The sequence below is a fragment of the Nicotiana tabacum genome, chromosome 10, assembly GCF_000715075.1.
Source record: "Nicotiana tabacum cultivar K326 chromosome 10, ASM71507v2, whole genome shotgun sequence".
In the NCBI taxonomy this organism is placed as follows: domain Eukaryota; kingdom Viridiplantae; phylum Streptophyta; class Magnoliopsida; order Solanales; family Solanaceae; genus Nicotiana; species Nicotiana tabacum.
Genome location: NC_134089.1, coordinates 16,670,343 through 16,676,342, shown reverse-complemented (window position 1 = coordinate 16,676,342; position 6,000 = coordinate 16,670,343).

The window sequence follows — 6,000 nt, the reverse complement described above, 5'->3', positions numbered from 1 at the left end:
TAAGTTCGTAGGATGTTGTTGAGTTAGTGCATATGTTTGGTCAGGAGCCCCGAGGGCTCGGGAGTGTTTCGAAGTGATTTCGGACTTAGTAAAATTTGGAGAAAAATTGCAGAAATAGTACCTAGTGAACAGTAACCGCGCGTGAACAGTAACCGCGCGAGGTGAACAGTGATTCGTGAACAGTGTCGTGTACAATAACCCCGTAAACAGTACCGGACAGAATGTTAAGTTCGGGAGATTTTCCATTTTTAACGATTTGGAGCTCGGATAAGGCGATTTTTCGGGAGATTTTCGGAGAGAACAACGGGGTAAGTATTCTTAACTTAATTTTGGTTAGATTACTCGAATATATTACAAGTTTTGGCATTAAATCTGTGAATTTAGCGGGAAAATTTAGAAACCCTCTCGGATAGAATTGAGAATTTGAGGGTCGAAATGTTATGGGAATTTGATAATTTTGGTATGGTTAGACTCGTGGAGAGATAAGGAACCCGTTGATGTAAAAATTCCTGAATTTTGATACGTGGGCCCGGGGGCTCGGGTTTTGTCAAATTCGTTAATTTTGATATTTTTCGAGTGTTTTCGATTGGGTATTGTCCCTTTAGCATAATGCGACATATTCGTTGTGATTTTGAGCAGATTCGTCGCACAAGGAGGCTAATTTGAGAGGCAAGGGCATAGCGAGCTAGAGCTTTGGCCGGTTTGAGGTGAGTAATGAGTGTAAATGATGTCCTGAGGGTTTGAAACCCCGGATTGCACATCATAGTGCTATATTGAGGTGAGACACGCGCTGGATGAAGAGCACGGGGTCCTTTACTACTCAGGATTGTGACTTGGTCCATCCCGTATTGATGATTTTACTGCATATTTGATTGAAACTGATTTGTTATCATCATGATTTGGGCTATTTGCCATATTTGGGCTTCGTGCCAATTATTTGAATCCTTCGAAAAATTTTATCACTATTTCCTCACTATTTTGACTTATATTTAAACTCAGTCTTGTTGATGATTATTGTTTTACGAACTCAGCCACTTTTATACAGATTTGAAACTCAAATGATATTTTGGGCTGAGAACTACTGTTTTACAAATGCCCAAGGGGCTTGTGATGATTTTCGGACTGAGTGAGGCCAAGGGCCATATGTGAGGATATGCTGAGTGATATGAGGCCGAGGGCCTGAGTTACTATTTATGCCACGCGGTGACTTGAGTGATGTGAGGAGGCTTTCAGGCCTTATGAGTGATGTGAGGAGGCTTTCAAGCCTTATGAGTGAAGTGAGAAGGCTTTCAGGCCTTATGTTATTATTGCGATTGGGCTGTAGGAGCCCCTCCGGAGTCTGCACACCCACAGTGAGCGCAGGTACCCATGTGATTTGAGACAGTGGTAACAATGACATTGTATGATGCAATTTGGTCAGGTAACAATGACTGACCAGGACAATGGTAACAATGACACTGTATGATGCAATTTGGTCAGGTAACAATGACTGACCAGGAATAACACTGTGAGGTCAAGTAACAATGGCTGACCAGGAACTAATTTGTGCCCGAGGGGCTGGTACTATTCTATATGATTGCCCGAGGGGCGAGGTTTATATTTTCATTTTGCATACTCACTTGTCTTTTACTTGTTTAATTGTGGTATTTTTGCCCGAGGGGCGGATTTCTGTGCATAGCGGTACTAATTGTTTTGAAATTATTTCACAACCGTTGAAAAGATCATTTTCAAAAGAGGTTTAAAACTGAGCCAAGGTATTTTCTAAAGAATTCACAGTTTCACTTATTTTTCTCAAGGAGTTTCACATTGCTTCTATATAGCATGTTGGTTGCTTTACGTGATTTCTTGCTGCTCAGTTATTATTTACCTTTATTACTCACTGAATTGGAGTACTCACTTTACTCCCTGCACCCCGCGTGCAGTTGCAGGTATTTGTTCACCTGGTAGCAGGTATTGGCTACGTGGAGGCAGAGTTGTAGAGGTTTTAGCGAGGTGACTGCCAGCGTTCACAGCACCACTATCTTTCTATGTTATTCATTATTCTTGTTCAGTGTATTTCTAGACTGTAAAGTGGAAATTTTATTCTTATAGATGCTCGTGACTTGTGACACCCCGGTTAGGGCTGTGTCAGGCTGGACTTCCACATTATTATCTATATTTGTGTTAATTAACTGCTTTAAAAGATGAATTAGGTTAGACTTGCTGGCCTTGTCTTCAAAAGAGGCCCCATCACGACCGGGTTCAGGTTTAGGGTCGTGACAAGTTGGTATCAGAGCCTAGGTTATATAGGTCTCACGATTCATGAGCAGGTTTAGTAGAGTCTCACGGATCGGTACGGAGACGTCTGTATTTATCCTCGAGAGGCTGCAGAACCTTTAGGAAAACTTCACATTCTTGAATTCTTATCGTGTGTCCTTTGATTCAGCTTGAAATGTAACTCTTTGAAATCCTTCCATGCGTTCGTATACGTGCATGAGCGCTCAATATCAGATGTGCCTCGATGGCTTGTAATTCCCCGATCGAGGGGCGAGATGTGATCTCTATAAATTGATGTTGGGCCAGTCTGAAGGACTTGAGGCCGGATCTTTACCTATGGCTTGAGCACCGAGGTGCTGATTGTGTGATCAAGTGTTTTGAACTTATATGTTCGGTATTGTCCCTATTAGTGGAAGTGACGATTGAGTAACTATGTGATGAGTATGTTAGTACTGCGAGATGTATTCATATGATTTGGAAATTACAAGAAGGGTCTGCTGGAAGATAGAAGAACTATTAGGTGCTTGAATTCCATCTTGATTCGAGGTATAGCCCCGAGTTATAGGCGTGTGAAGAATCCTTTCATGTTTCCCAGTTGTGAGTGAAAAAAATCATGTTGCGGTATGAGTTCAGACTCGGGAAGACTAAGTGACTGCGTACAGTTTATGATGGTGGGAGGTATACATAAATGTTAGTTAAGGTGAAGCAGGTGGGTTATCCCCTGCGAAGAATTTTGGGGTTGTGTGATCCTTATGTGTCCGTTAGAAGATCTCATTTACTAGTGAAGTATAAGTGTTGAAATTTGAATGTGGGACGCTTAAGAGAGTGGGTTTAATTGTTATGAGAGTAAATGCGAGATTTGTAAAAGATATGAAGTACCAGATGGTCTGTGTGCCACGAGCTTATGAAGGTTTGAGTTTAATCTCACTATGGTATTATGGCATCAATAGAGTATAAGTGTTATGAGTTATTGAGTGTGTGTTGATCTATGGCTTCGAGCCAAGTGGGGGAGATGCTATTGATTAGGCAATTGCACAGTTAGGCGCTATGTTGGTTCTAGTTTGAGGTGTACGGGCGAATCAGTTATGGCTTGCCGAAATTAAGACCGAGGATGACTCGATTAGAGAAAAAAAATTGACAAAGGTTATATTATGCTTCAAAAAAATCACAGAATGTCTAGAGTGTTGTTGGTAAAGAATGCTCGGCGCATAGAGTAGGAAGTTGCTTGGTTGTATTGGGATGAGGATTTCATTTTGCGGTATCGGAGTGCCAATGAGGCACGGGTGGTTCTGTTCGTTAGGTCAGGTGAGTTGCAGTTTGAATAAGAGTGAATGACTTTCAAGAATGGTTCTAATGTGTTCGAGATTCTACAGGGAACAATCGGGTATCTTAAGGTTGTGTATGTGGTTAGAGATTGTATTTTCATTGGAAGAGGTCAAGACTTGTGGCATTTTTATGTTAATTATGGTATTCTATGTATCAATATCATGAAAGTAAAGGTAACTTATTTAGATTCGCAGGAAGTTCTTCAGAGTAAAGTATTCTGGAATGTGGTGTTTCTGGGAATATTTGAGAGAGTATTCAGCGGCTTATGGGTCTTAGATAGTGTGGTCTTGTACTCGGGTCTCATGTAGTGAGCCTAGGTTGAGGAATTGTGGTGCTACAACAAGAGAGAATATCAAGTTGAAAATGAATCAGAAGGGAAACTAGATAGATGGAATAGCTTGATAGTAGACCGAATCAGTATGGTAAGGATATGATTAACTCCTTGTGTGTGTTCGAGGTAATGAGCTCTTACAAGTATTTTGCAGCAATGCTCTTGGGTTTTGATGGCTTGCTTAGCTTGGCCGAGTTAGAAGGATTCAGTCCTGGCAGGTCTGATTTGCGCAAAGAGAATTCGGAGAGTTCTTGATGGTTTTTACCGCGGTTTGGAGATGTATATTTTCTATGGGCATGCGGATCATGGGATGTGTAGTGACTTTTCTTATAGATGGGACCAATGGAAAGTTCTTGATTAGTTGAGTACGTATATTCGTGTGGCTCGGAAGGGAGATGAAGTTCTCATGTTATACCAGGATGATATGGTATGTGCGGTATGTAGTGGAGGATCGAGATTTGCGTGTGTAGAGTTACAGTTCAGTTCCGAAAGGAAGTTCATAAAACTCTTAGGTAGCGGGTAGCCTCAGATGGTTAAGGGAATGATATTTCTAATTAGAAGTGATTTGATGATAGTATATGTTCAGAAAAAGGGTAACATGATAAAGTGGATGACACTTCAGTAGTATTGCGGCACTTTCTAGCTAGATTGACCGCTGATATTCGAGTTTGCTTGGCGGCACAGAAGAATGTTTTTGTATCTCTCGTGAAGTGATTGGGTACTAGAGGTGAGTTATATATGAGAGTGGTGGAATTGGGATCAGATATGGTAATTCATGTGTTTTATGGACTTGGAGACTAGGAGTTCTCATATACAGGTTAGATTGTGGTTGTGGATGGCAAAATGTGGGTAAGTTAGTCAGATATTAGTATGTGCTATGATTCAGTCATTGTGGACCTTCGAAGGATTATTTATCAGTTGTGTGTAACTGGAGTTGATGTATGGTCCATTGGTAGACCAATATGGGATATGTGTCCAGCATCGAGACGATTTTGTTGACTTCGAGTTGCCGTTGGTGGAGGATGTGTTGCTTCGGTTGTTTTGAGCTATTAGCAATTATAGGGATCTATGTGTTACCTTTTAGTATTGTGAGGCATTACGATATGTTGGTTATAGGTACCTATGGTGCGGTTCTATCGGAGTTTCATAATGGAAGTCGATCAGGAAGAGTAATTGTGTTGGATTAGATGAGATCGTTGGGAACATCAATGAATACAACAGATTCGGTTTCAATATGTTGGAAGGATAATATCGAGGTTCGGCTCAGAAATTTGCTTTGGTATTTGCCAAAAAAAATGGCTTCATGAATGGTTGATCTGGGAAATGGTTATGGCTTATTGTGTGTTTCATTATCATTGGCAGTATATGAAAGTGCTGGAATGAGACTTTAGTTGATAAGAGGTTTTCTACCTGTATTCGGTTGTTGCGTACAACTGCTATGAATGGAATTTATCTCTACATATGTTTGAGTTATGTGGTATGTCATATAATTGCACCTGACGATGCAGGTATGGGTGAATACAGCTTGTTCGGACTTATTCAAAGTATAGATGTGAGATTCTAATCTTATAGATGATTTCAGAAGTGAAAATGTGGTTCTAAGGTTTATATGCTAGGTTAGATTGTGAAAGTTCAGTTACATTGTGTTATCGGACCTATATGAGATAGGGTGATGTAGGATCACCCCCGGGTATATGCATGGTAAAGTTATTCAGCTATTGGTTGGCTTTTAGAACAACTCTGAGTACGTTCGAGGACGAACGTGTGTTTAAGTGGGGGAGGATGTAACGACCCGACCGGTCGTTTTGAGCTTTTGCACTTCGCTCGCCAGTTCTTGGGCATTACTTGCCTCGTGTGGTGCATTATGACTTATGTAAATCATTGGTGTTGGGTTTCAGGTTAATCAGAATGAATTTGGAAGAATAGTCTCAGTTGAAAGCTTTGAATTTGAAAGGTTTGACCAAGAGTTGACTTATGTGTAAATGATCTTGGATCGGAATTTTTATGATTTGTCTAGCTCCATTAGGTGATTTATGACTTAGGAGCGCGATCGGAATTGGTTTTGGAGGTCCGGTGTGGAATTTGGC